The sequence below is a fragment of the Pristis pectinata genome, chromosome 4, assembly GCF_009764475.1.
Source record: "Pristis pectinata isolate sPriPec2 chromosome 4, sPriPec2.1.pri, whole genome shotgun sequence".
Taxonomy (NCBI): domain Eukaryota; kingdom Metazoa; phylum Chordata; class Chondrichthyes; order Rhinopristiformes; family Pristidae; genus Pristis; species Pristis pectinata.
This window is the reverse complement of record NC_067408.1, coordinates 98,709,478-98,726,269: the sequence shown is the minus strand read 5'-3', so window position 1 is coordinate 98,726,269 and position 16,792 is coordinate 98,709,478. Positions and strand designations below refer to the sequence as shown.

At 38.0% G+C, this 16,792-nt stretch overlaps 1 protein-coding gene across 13 annotated transcripts in view; it reads left to right on the top strand.

The window, feature by feature from the left end:
* Window positions 1–16,792, top strand: part of cmss1 (cms1 ribosomal small subunit homolog) — a 226,718-nt gene that overhangs the window by 115,710 nt on the left and 94,216 nt on the right. Inside the window, exon 4 of one of the 13 annotated variants that reach the window (XM_052015193.1) lies at window positions 11,762–11,824. The exons of 11 other annotated variants lie outside the window; for them this stretch is intronic. The gene's annotated coding sequence lies outside the window, so the exon portion shown is untranslated. Of the gene's footprint in view, window positions 1–1,527; window positions 1,649–11,761; window positions 11,825–16,792 lie in introns of all 13 variants that reach the window. One more of the 13 variants, XM_052015196.1, reaches the window with a different exon arrangement.

Sequence of the window (16,792 nt, the reverse complement as noted above, 5' to 3'; positions counted from 1 at the left end):
GTCCAGGCAACATCCTAGTAAATCTTCTCTGCACTCTTTCTAGTTTAATAACATCTTTCCAATAATAGGGTGACCAGAACTGTACACAATACTCGAAGTATGGCCTCACCAACATCTTGTACAACTGCATCATAACTTCCCAATTCCTGTACTCAGTGCACTGACTGATGAAGGTTAGCGTGCCAAATGCCGCCTTCGCCATCCTATCTACCTGTAATGATGCTTTCAGCAAACTATGCACTTGCACTTCTTGGTCCCTCTGTCTATAACACTCTCCAGAGCCCTACCATTCACTGTATAATCCAAGCAAGGAAGGGAATAGCACAGGCTTTGACTATTATTTCCTAGCACTGTTCAGCTCCAGCATGGTGCCAAGAGGTACGAAGATCCTTGGCACAATGCTGCCAAACTTTGAACTTGATGTCACTTTTTAAAAACAAGTAAGAAAGACACAGAGTAAGCCTAACATTAGAAGTGAACAAATTATTGGGAAAAAAAAATCTGAACTGCAGTGCAAATCAGCATTTGGAGAGGTACAGGTTAATCAGTGTAAATTTGTTCAAGGAAGATTGTGCCAAACTAACTTAATTGAATTTTATGAAGAGGTAGCAAGCAGGTTGATGTATTTGATGTTGTCTACGTGCATTTCAGCAAGTCATTTAACTAAATGCCAGATAGATTGGGGATATACAGTAAAAGCCCAAGTTTTTACGAAAAGGTAGCAAGAGGCTTAAATGAATTACAAGTAGAGACTGGATAGGCTGGGACTGTTTACCCTGGAGCATAAAAGGCTCAGGGGTGACCTTATGGATTTATATAAAATCATGAAGGACATAGTTAAGGTGAATGATCAGTCTTTTTCCCAAGGTTGGGGAGTCTAAAGTGAGAGGGCATAGATTTAAAGTGAGAGGGAAAAATTTAAAGGGGGTGGTGGCTATGTGATTGGAAAAGTCAAGTGCAGATAAGTGATTTTTAATTTTATCTTCGACTTTGCATAATATGTTTAATTAAGTAGTCTCATTAATATTTTTAAAAAGTCCATTTTAAATTGTTTTTGCATGACTGTGGTTAAAATTAAAAGTAGTTCAATTGTGTTTGTGTTAAGGTGTCAGAAGGCCTTTTGGTGGGTCTAAGGTTGGGGCTTTGGAATCTAGTGCCTGAGGTCTAGTCACTGTCACTTCACATACTTGCCCAGATTCCAGATCTCTTAGTTGCAGAAAAGATATCAACCTCTGTTCTGAAATTTTGTCTATAAACCACAACTTGTGACGTTTGTTTAATTTAACTATGCTTGCTGTGCAGTTCATTTGCAATAGAACCAGCATGGATTTGACGATATGTGAGTGTGTACGAAGGGCAACTTTTCTGTGTGTTTTCACTGACCTAAGATTTCAGCAGCCTTAAGGCTTATTGAACAGAAACACATAACAGTTGTACTTGCATCAACATATTTAAAATATTTTATAGTATTGCATGTTGTCACTTGATGTTTGAGACCTGGCACTTAAGGTGCTCTCATTACTAAAGCTTTTGCTCAGACTCCCACGAGGGAACTAAATGAAGAGTTCACCAACTGCTTCAAGAAAAGAACTGGTGAACACTCTGAATGGAAATGGGTTTGAAGGTATAAAAGTAAATGTGGACGGAGGTAATGAAATTCACATGGCACACTAGAGTTTAACTGCTGCTGAGATCAAAGAAATATAACCTGCAAACAACTTGCAGAACTAAATCATTAAGACCAAATATTGTCGGGCATTGAAGAGAAACATTTGACCCAGCACATGTATATTACTGTTTTCACTAATTTAATCCAATCCTGCTGTACAGGTTGCTACTCATCCCATTTTTGACCTCAATCAGTTTTAACTTAAAATAATTTATGGAGTCTGATTTTCTGATGTTTTGTGGCAGAGAATTTACCTTCTAGCCACCTTGTCTAGAATCTTTTATTCTAATCTTCATTTTATTTCTCCTGTGACTATCTAAAACTAGTGCAACTTCATAGCTATTTCACTAAGCAGTTAAAATAATCTCTTGTCATGCAAAGTATAAGTAAATAATAATTATACAGAATGATCTTGATTTGATCTAGTCAGTTCACAATAGAACTGGGACTATGAGACATCATAAAAAAAAATATGGGGACACAGGTTGGAATAACTTGATTTCATAGTTGAAAACCTGTGCAAGTGTAAGGCCACTTTAGCATCATAAAAATCAATCAGTCAGTGACAGTGATCTTATGGATTCTCTATATCTGTACTACATATATCTGTATATCAGACTTGTGAATATGTTTATTTATCTTCATCCTGAAGATGAAGATAAACAATTCATACTGAATCGTCTGAATATTTCTTGAACTTTGTGACCATTATCGAGTATGATGGTGAAATAAAAAGTCTAGCTGGCAAAGGGCAAAGCTACATTTGTTCTCAGGTTCAGCACCATGAGCTGCAACAGCATGGCATATGCATTTCCCACATCTGTCATTGTTTGGTTACACATTTTATAGGAGCTAGGCTGATATTGTTTAAGCCTCGCCTAATATCATCCATATCCAGACAAAGCTTTTTTAACTCATCAATCCAGACAAGGTTTGAAATCGGGTTCCAGAGATTTCAGGGCATACATTTAGAAATCTTAGATTTACCTGTGGTATTTTATTTGTTACAGGCAGCTTTATTTCACTGTTGCTTTAACTTTTGTCACGGCAGAGGGGTTGAGATGGTAGCCGGACATTTTGAAGTGATGTAAAAAAAAAATGGCTCACAGACCAAGGCTTAAAGATGCCTTTCAGGTTTGCAATAACTTAATTTGCATTATTACTTATTGTTAGCTTTTTAAGCAACCTGCATTTATATGCTTTTGTCATACAATATAAATGCAAGATACTCAATTAATTTCAATAGCATTGCCTCGGCTTAATTGTGTAAGGGAGGTGTTTCTGAAAATTATTTGTACTTTAGCTGTGATTTTATTTGTCAGTTTTATATGGCCTTCTGCACTTATTGAAATAGTATTCAACAGTTAAACATGAAATATTCTTTATTTCCTCTCCCAAGTCACTATAAATAACAAACTGTTTTTTAAATGAATGATTTCATATAAAGTAAAACTTCTATTATGGTGTGCAATAACCGATGTCACACAAGGTTTCTTGAGCTATCTGTATTTAATTATAAGCATACCAGAAGTGAATTTTGCATTATCTGTCAATTTACGTGTTATTCAGACTATGCATGTTTTTCTGTGTATGAAGAAGGCAGTTAAGTGTGAGGTTGTCTCTAGTGAAATAAACTTTATGTTACTGTGTTCCTCGAGAGTCTCTAATTATAGCAAGGCTTTTGTATTTAGAAATCCTTCAAGTAAGACTGCAATGGATCTTAACATTTTAAATCATTTAAAGATTTTCTCAACTCTAATTAAGAGTGGAATGAGTAAAACTATAACCATCAGGGAGAAAAATGTGATCTGTCAAACTTTGCAAAAGGCAATGACAGCCACATTTACAAATGATCCAATATCGGCAATACTGACATGAGAAGGTATCAAACTTAAAATTATTGTGAAATAGAAAAGGTCTTGTGCCATTCCAGCAGAGGAAAGAAATACCTCGATAGGCAAGTTTGGGTCTGGACATGTCTAATAATGCTAGGTTTTTAACCATTCCTGCCATTGAATATTACTGACTGAAGATTCAAATCGGTCAGTAGTAGCAATGTCTTGAATATATTCAATGACCACCTCCACCACTCTCTTGCATAGAGAATTCCAAAGTGACCCTCTGAGAAAAGAAATCCCTCCACATTTCCACTTAAAATTGGTGACTCCTTATTTTGAAATTGTGACCTCTTGTTCAAAGTACTCTCACAATGGAAAACATCCTCTTGACATCTACCCTGTCAATCCCCTTCAGAATTGCACGTTTCTGCAAGGTAATTTTTCATTCATCTGAACACCAATGAATATAGGCTCATTCTGCTCAGCTCTTTGTATGTCAACTCCTAGTGGACATGCAGCAAAACTTCCAATGGAAGCACACCTTAAATATGGAGACCATAACAGTACATGATACTCCAGAAGTGGGCTTACCAGCACCCTGTTAAACATGCATCAAAATCTCCCTACTTTTATACTCTGTGCTCCTTGCCATGAAGCATGGAGTATAAAAGGTCAACATCCCATTAGCCTTCTTAACTGCTTTCTAACCCTGTGTTACATAGGCTACAGAATTATGGATCATTGGGCTCTCTTCCAAGGCAGTTGGGGCCTGTATAAACAAGATGGTTTGTATCTGAACTGGAGGGAAACCAATAACCTCACCGCAAGGTTTGCTATTGCTACTTGGGAGGTTTAAACTAGAGTGTGAGGGGGATGGGAACCATAGCAGCAGAGCAACAGGTGGTAAGGTTGAGGGCAAGAAAGGTGGTATGACAAGACTGAAAGGAAGGACAGCAGGGGACAGGCTAATAAACATGGTGGGACTGATGGGCTGAAATGTGTTTATTTCAACACTAGGAGTGTTATGGGTAGGGAGGATGAACTTGGAGCCTGGATCAGTACATGGAATTCTGATGTTATTGCCACTACAGGGACCTTGTTGCGTGAGGGACAGAACTGGCAGCTCAACTTTGTTGAGGTTCGTTGTTTCAGACGTGATGGGGGTGGGGGGTGGGGCGGAGTTGCATTACTGATAAGGGAGAGTGTCACTGCAATACTCAGAGAGGACACACCAGAGGGCTCATGCACAGAGGCAATTTGTGTGGAGCTCAAAAATAAGAAAGGTGCAATTATGCTGATGGGATTATACTATAACCCCCCCCCCCCCCCCCCCCCCCATAGCCACCAAGAGGTAGAGGAACAGATTTGTAGACAGATTATGGAAAGGTGCAGAAACAACAGAGTTGTCATAATAAAAAAATTAGATAGGGTGGGATTTCTTCAGTGCATCCAGGAAGGGTTCTTGAAACAGTATGAGGAGAGAACATATTGAACCTACTTTTGGGAAATGAGCCAGGCCAGGTGACAGACCTGATAGTGAGTGAACATATTGGGAATAGTAACCACAACTCATTATGTTTTAAGATAGTTATGAGTAAAAATAAAATTGGATCTTGCGGGAAGGTACTAAATTGGGGGAGAGCAAATTACAACAGGAGCTAAGGGGCATTGATGAGGAACAGCTGCTATTGGATAAGTCCACGTCTGACATGTGGGAGATGTTTAGATATCAGCTGATCAGAGTTCAGGGTCGACATGTTCCAGTAAGGAATAAGGACAAGGATGGTAAGGTAAGGGAACCTTGGATGACCCAAGAGGTCAGGAAGAAAAAGGAAGCATATGTGAGATTTAGGAAGCTAAAATCAGACTGGGTCCTTGTGGAATATAAAGATAGCAGGAAAGTGCTCAAACAGGTGATTAGGAAGGCCAAAAGGGGGCCATGAAATATCCTTAGTGAGCATGACCAAAGAGAATCCCAAGACATTTTATAATTATATTAAGAAGAAGAGGATAACTAAGGAGAGGGTAGGTCCACTCAAGGATAAAAGTGGGAATTTGTGCTTGGAGTCAGAGCATGTGACTGAGCTACTAAATAAGTATCTTGTGTCAGTATTTACTGAGGAGAAGGATTTGGAGGATAGTGAAAACAGAATGGGGCATGCCAACATGCTGGGACATTTTGAGATTAAGGAGGAGGTAGTGCTGGGTCTTCTGAAAAGTATTAAGGTGGTTAAATCCCCAGGGCCTGATGGCATAAATCCCAGAATTTTGAAAGAAGCAAGTGAGGAGATTGCTGGGGCTTTGACAAAGATCTTTGTGTCCTCTCTAGCAACAGGCTAGGTCCCAGAGGACTGGAAGGTAGCAAATGTTGTGCCTTTGTTCAAGCAGGGAAATGGGGATAATCCAGGTAGTTACAGGCCAGCGAGCCTCATGTCTGTAGTAGGGAAGCTATTGGAGAGGATACTTGGGGCTTGGATTTATGCGCATTTGGAAAGGCATGGCCTGCTTTGGGGCAGTCAGCATGGCTTTTTGTGGGGCAGATCATGCCTTACAAACGATTGAGTTTTTTGAGGTGATAAAGGTGCTTGATAAGGGTAAGGCAGTGGATATTATCTTCGTGGACTTTAGTAAGGCATTTGAGGTTCCTCATGGTAGTTGATTCAGAAGATAAATATGTATAGTGATCCAGGGTGAATTGCAAGTTTGGATTCTGAACTGGCTTCCATAAGACAGAGAGTCAGGGCAAAAGGCTGTTATTCTGGCTGGAGGTCCATGACTGGTGGCGTTATGCAAGGGTTGGTGCTGGAACCTCTGTTGTTTGTGGTACATATCAATGATTTGGATGAACATATAGATGGGTGGATTAGCAAGTTTGTGGATGACACCAAGATTGGTGGAGTTGTGGACAGTGTAAAGGACTATAAAAGGATACAGTGGGATATCGATCATTTCCAGATATATGCAAACAATGGGCAGGTGAAGCTTAATCCGGGCAAATGTGTGGTATTGCACTTTGAGAGGTCAAATGAGAGGAGAAAGTATACAGTCATTGGTAGGCCCCTTAAATAGCATTGACATACAGAGGGATCTTGGGGTCCAAGTCCATAGTTCACTGAAAGCTGCTACGTAAGTGGATAAGGTGGTAAGGAAGGCGTACAACATGCTTGTCTTCATTGGTAGGGGCATTGCGCATAAGAGTAAGGAAGTCATGCTGCAGGTGCACTTGGAGTATTGTGTCCAGTTCTGGTTGCCCCATTACAGGAAGGATGTGGATACTGTAGAAAGGGTGCAGAAGAGGTTCACCAGGATGTTGCCTAGTAAGGAAAGGTTAGATAAACGTGGGTTGTTCTCCCAAGAGCATCGAAGGCTGAGGGGAGACCTGATAGAGGTTTTTTTAAATTATGAGAGGCGTAGATAGGGTAGACAGTCAGAATCTTTTCCCGAGGGTAGAAATGTCAAACACCAGAGGACATGGTTTTAAGGTTAGAGGGGCAAGTTTTTTTTGTGCAGTGAGTGGTGGGTGCCTGGAATGGGTTACCAGGGATAGTAGTGGAAGCAGGCAGTTTGGTGGAGTTCAAGAGGCTTTTAGATAGACACATGAAGATGAAGGGAATGGAGGAATATGGATGATACACAGGAGGAGGCCATTTAGTATAAGTAGGCATCAAGATCAACACAACATTGTGGGGTGAATGGCCTGTCCAGTGCTGTATTGTTCTATGTTCTATGGAACATAGAACAGTACAACACAGGAACAGGCCCATTGGCCCACGATGTTTGTGCTGACTATGACGCCAAATTAAACTAACCCTACCTGCCTGCACATGATCCATGTCTCTCTATTCCCTGCATGTTCATGTGCCTACCTAAATGCCTCTTAAGCTCCACGATCATGTCTGCTTTCACCACCAGCACCTACCAGGCATCTACTACTCTCTGTGTAAATTAAAAAAAACTTGTACTGCACATCTCCTTTAAACTTTCCGTCTCTCACCTTAAAGCAAGCTATAGCCTTCAGTATTTGACATTTCTACCCTGGGATACCCTACATGTACTTGGACCCTTGATTCTCCCTCCATTTAAATAATTTGCTTTTTCATTCTTGCTTCCAAAGTAGATTCTCTCACAGTTTCACACATTATAAACCATCAGCCGACTTCTTTTCACTAGCTTAATCTCTTTTTTCTCTGAGGGCTTTTTGTGTTCTCTTCATAATTTTCTCACCTATCTTTGTATCATCAGCAAATTTGGCTACAGTACAGTTGGTCCCTTCATTAAAGTCATCAATGTAGATTGTAAATGTTGTGGGCCCAGCACTGATGTCTGTAGACTGCTACTGATTCCAATCTTTAATTGACCTTTTATCTCCGTTTTCTGTTGGGTACCCACTACACAATGTATACCAATAAAATCCCTAACCCCATGTATTTTAATCTTGTGCATTAACTTTTATGTGCACCTTATTGAATGCCTTTTGGAAATCCAAATACATCTGCTGTTTTGCCTTTATCCACCCTGGTTGTTATGTTTTATAGCGTCCAGAAACATGGCCCAAGAAATTGCTGTTAGTGATGTTAGGCAATAAATATTGAATGCTCCCTCATGAAATTCCATGATTTGCTCGTAATAGAGACACTTGTCTACTTAAAATGAGAAATATGAGCTGCAGGAGGCCGTACTGCTCCTTGAACCTATTCTACCATTCACTAAGATTGTGGCTGATTTGACATTTTGACAACTTTTTCGTCCAATCCCCATAACCTATGATTCCCCTGTAAACCAAAAATTTACCAATCTCAGTCACAACAGATTTACAACCTCAGAGAAGAAATTACTCCTTTTCTCAACCTAAAAATGATCAATTAAATCTTGTACTGTTTTCCCTCAGTCAACTTATCCTCTGACGATACTAATTCATTATCCTTGACATTGTGCACCCTTGATGTGGCATCTTGTTGAAGGTATTTTGTAAATTCAAATGCACAGCATCCACTGGCTGTCTTACCTACAGTGAAATACTCAAAGAACTCCAACAGATTAGTTGAGCATAATTTCCCTTTTCATAAAACCATGTTGACTCTACCTATTCATTTTACGCTTTTCTAAGTGCTCTGTGACTAATAATAGGTTCCAACTTTGTCCTGAACTAATTGTCTAATTGGCTGGTTTACATTCTCACTCTATTCTTGAACAGTTATATTAAAATATCTTTTTTCTGTTCTGTTTGGACTTTATTAGAATCTTGGATTTTATTTTTAAGATGACAGTCAATGCATTCTCTATCTTTGCAGCCATCTCTAAGAATCCCAAATACAAGGTATCATGTCCAGAGGGTTTGTCAGCATTTAGTCTCATTAGTTTGCACACTACTGCTTCTCTAGTAATTTTAATTGTTTTAACTTCCTCGCTTTCTTCAGGGCCTTGTTCACCTACAATTTTTTTTTATGTTTTTGGTGTCTTCTACTGTGAAGATGGATAAAAAAATTTGTTTAATGTCCCTGTCCTTTGCTTATTCCCCATTATTAATTACCCTTTCTCTGATTCTAAGGGACTTGTTCACTTTTGTTACATTAGTCTTTAAACATTTATCACTTCTGTTACCAGGAGTAAGTCCAAGGTTGTTATTGCTGAGATTTTGCAGGAGTAATGATGGTGAAGCCACTTGGTGGTGTTTGTCAATTTTCAGCAAAACTACAGCTTCTTTAGGATTTCCGCACAGATGTCTTTGAATGTGGAAATCTGGAAGCTGCTGTAATGGTTAGCCACGTCCTTGCAAGCTGCATTCCAATGCTGGACTCTACACAGAATTTAATGAGGAATCGAGAACTTGGGATAATTGCCCACTGCTTACAGAGGGAACTCACCCAAAGGTCTTGTACCAGGTCCGAGGAGGCACAGGCGTGTTTCCTGTCAATTTTAATAGAAAGGAATAGCTAAGAGGGTCTCATTTAATTTAAATACTTTCTTGCAATTTAAAGACATTTTTAACATCTTTCCAACCGTTTTCGAAATATCTTTTTCATGCATTGTTAATTTAATTTTTAAAAATGTCTAAGCAGTGATGTCCCTGAATATGTTTGATTTACACAATAATACACATAGCTTTGCCATGGAAAACTTCCCAGCATTTTGTCAGAATTCATATAAGAGGATCATTCAAAAAGTGACTCATATTCTTCCTATGGTCAGCGGTGAGCACCATCAACTTGCTTCTGACTGCAAAACCCGGGCTAGTGTTTTAATTGAAAGATTTGATTGTAAAATTGAGGAGCAACTTGTACTTTGGATTTTACGGTAGCTGTAGGCCTTGGTTTGTGGTTATTCACATGTGCAATTGCTTTTCAGATTAGGGTATTTAAAAGTGACATCATTTTTAAGCATATAGATTTTCTGAAAGGAAGTTTTGTTCATGGCATGCAATCCATTAATGAGAAAAACAGTTTTATAAGGCAGCCATTAAATATATGTGAATGAAGAGAGAATTAACTGTTTTCAGTTTCTTTGCATTTATTCCATTTCCTTTCTTTTTAAAATAAAAACACCCTACATCCCTGGCACATAGCGGTACAATTGTAGGTTTGATCTAAATGCTTCCAGGACAACATGTCTTACTTTGTGCTGGTTTACATTGTAACATTACATGGTGACATTTGTGCAGTATTCTGTTTGTGGAGGGTACATAGAAAATAAAATTCATGGCAACAAAATTTAAGTTAACCAGTCTGGCAATATCTATGCCAGTCTGGCATAGATAATCAATAAGTCAGATACTTGTTAAAATGGAAGTGCCATGTCAAAAGAAGAAAGAAGTCCCTGGATGTAAGGGAATTTTGTACTTTAGTTCTGACTTAAAGAACACAGTTTAATGTTTAGTTTAGAAGATAAAAGCTTGTTTTTGGGTCATTGGCATTGGGGGCTAGATCCATGAATTGGTCGAGGTGAAGTGGGTAGCTAACCTATATTCTTTGACCCTCCTTCATGGCACAAATGAAGCAATAAATTGGGGTGAAGGGAGACTTATTTTTGAGTAAATAATTGCATTTCACAATGTTTTTAAATGTAGCCATTACCTACATAAATTTTCATGTCTGTCTTTAAAAATAAGACAACTTCGTGGAAGTTCTATTCCTATGAGCAGTGACTTTAGTAGCATGGAATCGATTACAGCTTCACTTGCCAATCCATTCAGTTGTATAGAACATGTCCTTTATGAGCTGTGCAAGGAAATACTGATTGCAATATTTGATTGGCGCTGTGAAACTGAGTTGCTAGTTTCTGAACATAAATAATGTCTCCACACTGAGACTGCTGGGAATACAGCAATGACATTCATCAAAATGCACTGCATATTTGAGATTGCTGCTGAAAAATTGGAGCACTCACATACACCAAAGAAAGTATGTGAATCTCAGCCATAAGAACAAGCTTTAATTGTGGATCCAAAACTGAAGACAGCCATCAGATCTTCACCAGTGAACAAAATGTCACCAAGTGCAAGGTGAGTGGAGAAGGGTAGGTCCCACCATTGCAATACTTCCCCCTGGTGTCAACTTCAGCAACCTTGATGCCTGATTGTCCTTCTGCTGTGGCTGGCATGGCTGAAGCCTGCACTTTTGCATGATGTGCGTAACTGTGTTACAGGTCCACAATTTAAGATGCTTATGTGGTGTGACACATTACACATCATGTGAGTGAAATAATTGCTAACCTGCAGCCCTGTGAGAAATTGTTGTGTATTCAATGTGCAGAGCCATGTTAGCACACGCTATGTGTTGTGCACAATTAATGTGAAATGTTTTTCCGATACAATACTTCATTTATACTGTAACGTAGCCTTAGTCTGGAATTAATACTTGATATTGGAACAAGTACGTTTGAGTTTTGAACTTAAACATTTTACTATACCCACATTTAGGTATTGATGTGAAGCCAAAATACTTCCAGCAAATAGTAAATATATAATGCAAACATGCCTAAAAATGTCACGCAGGGTGGTGTGACAGATTAAGACAAGTTAACTCAAACAGAAAATTTAGTTCAGATTGTTGGGATGAAGGTCTATTTTTCTGGTTGCAAAGGTTCTAATTGAAATGCGTCTCTTGTATACCGGAGTTCATAGCTCTTCACTTACCATATTTCAGTGCTAATTGGCATTAAGTTGGCTATCTAATTCAAAGAGATGAAAAGGATGGCTGGATGGACAATAATAGTGTTGGCAGCACATGAATAAAATATTAATGAGGCTTATTTTCAGGTCAGCCCTAGGCCTGTCGGTTGGGACTCGCAGCCCTCGTGCAGCAAATGCATAATAAAACAGGTAAAAAATATATCTATCTGTTGGACATGGTGTTTATCCTAATTAGTAGTAAAGATGTTCTATTCACCAGTGTAAAAATCCACTAATATATACAATAATTTTCCCTTCATATTTTTATTAGTTTTAAAACATACATTAATTTTACTTAAGCTGTAGGTTCATCAAGGTGAGTAACAGTAAGCCTCGACAAGCAATTAGAATGAGATAAATTGATACACTGAAATTAAATGACTGTGAATATACTGCAGATTAACTATTCTACATACATCAGTGTTTAGAAAGGAGAGAAAGTTAAGGGGAAAATATTTGACCAAAAATTAGGTACAGTGAGGCTACATTGTGCTGGAATACTTGTGCAATTTGGATGTGTTTCCCAGAAGCAGAGAGAAGAACAGAGTTGAAGTTGCTTCCCTAACCAATTTTAAAATGACAGACTGATAACTGGGAAGATGGTAGACGGTGATAGGTGAGGTTGAAGTGATTTTTCTACCATTGACAAATCTGTTAACACAATATTGACACTCTTGAATAAGAACTAGCTACACAAATGATGTAGTTTGGCTGCCTTTGATCAAAGTCTCTTGATCAGAGGGAAGAGAAAATCTGGCAAGGGATGAAAAAAGACTTTTTAACAAGGCCTGCTTGTTCTTACAGCTCAAGAAGATAATTGGGTTAAAATAGTCTATTTGGAGAGAAAGATATCTTTCCTAGTCACATGTACATCGAAACACACAGTGAAATGCATCTTTGGCGTAGAGTGTTCTGAGGGCAGCTCGCAAGCGCCGCCATGCTTCCGGCGCCAACATAGCATGCCTACAACTTCCTAACCCGTATGTCTTTGTAATGTGGGAGGAAACCGGAGCACCCGGAGGAAACCCACGCAGACACGGGGAGAACGTACAAACTCCTTACAGACAGTGGCTGGAGTTGAACCCGGGTCGCTGGCGCTGTAAAGCATTACACTAACCGCTACACTACCGTGCCTGGGTACCGTGCAGGGTAGAATAGAAAGATAGACAACTTCAATCTGTTAAAACTGAGCTCTTTATTAATGGTAATTTTGAATTGATAGGTTAGTCAACCAATCTAAAATTTTGAGCCTGATCAATATATACATTCAAATAAAGCCCGCAGGATTACATTTTATTTAGCTTTGAATATGCTATTCTTGTTACTATTTTTGCATTTATAATCGGGTCATTACATAAGACAATGTAAGTTGCAGTGTTTATTTTTGTAACCTGAGGTGGCCTTGATTATATGCTGTAGCTTCCTTTTTTAGCTATATTAAACCCTGATATAAAAATCCCAAAAAGAAATTCGTGTCAATCACCAATAATAAGGGGGATTTTTTTCCCCTCATTTCAAGAATGCAGGGTGTAAGAGATAATAATGACATTTTTTATATCATTCTTGGGGATTATGTTCTTAGAAGTAGTGTTTTAACTATTGGAAAAGCCAGATAATGAAACCAATGTGTATCAATGATGTAAAAACATTTTTAAAAATGGAATGTTAATGAAACTTTAAGATTATTGTCTCCATTTTAAGTTCAACATCTTTGTTTTGAGAGCTTGTAATTTTGCCTTTCTAACTCCACCATGATCGATTCTTCCTATGTCAAAGAATTTTTCTTGGTAAGCCAATTTGAGGGATAACCGACTTTACAGATCTGCAGCTTCTATGGTGAAATGTAACTGGAGATTATGTTACATTTTGGGGTTTTAATTCTTAACCACTTTCTTGATGCACCATCTGAAGTTATTCACAGATGAACCATTATTTTCTCTGAAATGGATTGTACTTTTACCTGGGCAGCATGTGGTTAATTTATACCATTCATGAGATGAGCAAAATGTTCCTTGCACTATATTTTGGTTTTGAGGTTTTATCATGTGGCTGCACATGATCCCTCTTGAGTTCAGCACTAATAGTTTGCTGCTTACGCTATAAATTGCCACACAAGTATATTAAACAGTAGTGAATAATGCATTGGCATTGCAGATTTTACTGCAGCCATAGATTAACTTTCTCTCTTCAGAAGTTAGACATATTTTTCTATTGTGTGAGGTAAATTGTCCAGGAATCTGAAACAAAAATGCTGATTGTTATTGATCTCTAATGCACTTTAATGTTTCAGATTTTGACCTTCTCTCAGATCTGATGAAGGAACTACACCTAAAATAATAACTTGCATGATTTCTACATGAATTCAGAATGCCCTTTTGAGTAGTGGCAGCATTTATAACTTCTGTCTCTTAATGGTAATCTTATTCTTCTTCCTAACTCTCCATGATAGCAGTCTCTGATGGTTTTAGACAGACCACTCGTGTATAGCTGAGATTTATTTAAAAGATGTAAATTTAATAAAGAAAACTTAAACAACAATTTCTAAACCTCAAAAATGGCCCCTGATCAATATATACGTTCAAATAAAGCCCACAGGATTACATTTATTTAACTTTGAATAGCTTGGCTCCTACTTTGACTATCTCCTTAACATATGAAGTCTATTCATAGACTATCTATTGTAATAAACAGAGCCCTTTTCAAAGAGGAATCCAAAATGCAACAACTTTTAAGTACTATCACAGATTTCATTTCTGAGCTACTAACCATGAACGGGCTCAGATTTAATCTCTTGATATGTGGTGTTATTGCATTTCAACTTGACCATCGGTAGTGAGCTGCAGTTGTTTATAGTCTTGTGTTCTAAAAGAGGAAAAATGGACCTGTCTCCTATTGTTGAAAGCTGTTTAGGTAGTTATGTAGTAGTTAAGTAGGTATTTTGCTCCAAGTACATGTGTTGGATGAAGCTAGATTAGGCTGAGCTATGTAACGATCATAATCAAATAACCTATCAAAGACACTGATCCTTGAGCAAGAATTGGAGACTGCCACTGCTTGAGGAAACTGAGCCAGATAAATGATTGTGTACATGGCTGCTTTTATTTATTTTAGGTTTGTAAAATGGAGGAATTGCTTTCCTTCTCCTTACTTTATGCTGTTTTCAAGTTACCAAACACTGACCTATTGTTATGGTCTCTTCACTAACTTACCAAATACCATTGTGCTTTGATATCTTATGGTAGGAAGATAGGAGGAGTAGCTATAAGAAAGGTTTTATGGTGATAACCAGCTGAAACAGTTGGTTTTTTGACTCTTAATGGATCCTTCCATAGTGACTTAACTGGTTGATAATGTTAGAGTTGTTTTTCCAAAGAATGAGTAGAAGATCAGAAATTGCCAGAAACGTGCAGCAGGTCAGACAGCATCTGTGGGAGGAGCAACACTGTTACATTTTCAGGTCAAAGACCTTTTGTAATCATGTGAATCTTCAACCCAAAATGTTGACTGTTTCTCTTTCCACAGATTTTGCTTGACCTGCTGAGTGTTTCCAGCATTTCCTGCTTTTGTTTCAGATTTCCAGCATCTGCAATTTTTATGATAATGAGTAAAAGATGTAGAGCTAAGTTGTTTCTGCTGTGTGTGTAATTATTTTTATAATTCTTGAGAGTACCAAATTTTACAGTGTATTTACTTCCTACACCTTTTTGTAGATCACCTGACATCAAAAAACCACACCATATATTTTCAGACATAACCATCTATTCATTTTACAACATACCAGCATTTCTCATTTATAAAACAAGAGGCACCAGTTAGTCTGTGTTTCTTGTACGTTTTGAATAACATTTCCATGAACTCAGAAACTTGTGAAATTTTACCATGACTTGTAGACTTCTCACCACATTATTAATGTAAAGAATTGGCTATTTCCTTTTCTAATGACAGGATGCTGTAAATTCTCTCCATCTTTTTAACAAACTCTACACATAACAACTTCAAGCACATCTGTCATTAATTTCCCTTAAGTTATTTAGTTATCTTTATTGAACGATAACAATAAACAAAATATGGATGGTGAAAATTAAATTCTGATTACTTTCACAACAGGAAAAACAAGTATTTTTACTCTATTGCTAGAACAAAGTTTAGCTGAAGACTGTAAAAATTCTTCCTCCAGGTCTTTCCAGTAAACCTTTGCAAGTTGCTGTTCATGTTGCACCAGGTGACTTGCACTTCCACAGATAGCAATGAACGATTGCGCAGCAAAGCCCTGTAAAAGTGCCCCTAAGTATGTAACAAAACACACACTGTTGTTTTTATTCATTTATGGGATATGGGCATCATATAAAAACTAGAATTTATTGTGCATCCCTAATTGGCCTTAAGATCACGGTGAGTTGCTGCCCTGAACTGCTGTAGACCTTTTTTTTAAGGTAACCCCACAGAGCTACTGAATAGGGAATTCTGGTATTTCAACTCTGATGATGAAGAAGTAATGGTGGTATATTTCCATTGTCAGATTGTTGTGTGATTTTCTTGGCAACTTTTGGGTTTACTGTTCACATTTACCTGCTGCCCTTGTCCTTCACTAGGTGGTAAGAGTTGTGCATTTCTTGGGGCTGTTAAAGAACCTTTGGAAAAATTGTTGCAATTTATTTTGTAGTTCCAAAGTTTAAACAAGGTGCTTAGATAAATATTATATTGTTAGTCAATTGCTTGGTGTATTTCTATTCATCACTAAAGCAGAATGCCAAGGAGTACTTTACTCACTGTAATGTCAGGCTTCAGTACAAAAAGAATATTGGTATTGGTTTATTATTGTCACTTGTACCAAGGTACAGTGAAAAACTTGTCTTACAAACCAATCATACAGGTCAATTCATTACACAGTGCAGTTACATCAAGTTAGTACAGAGTGCATTGATGTAGTACAAGTAAAAAAAAAACAGTACAGAGTAAAGTGTCACAGCTACAGAGAAAGTGCAGTGCAATAAGGTGTAAGGTCACAACAAGGTAGCTTGTGAGGTCATGAGGTCATAGCTCATAGTCCATCTCATTGTATAAGGGAACTGTTCAATAGCCTTATCAATAGTCTTAGTCTTATTAATAAGAGATGAA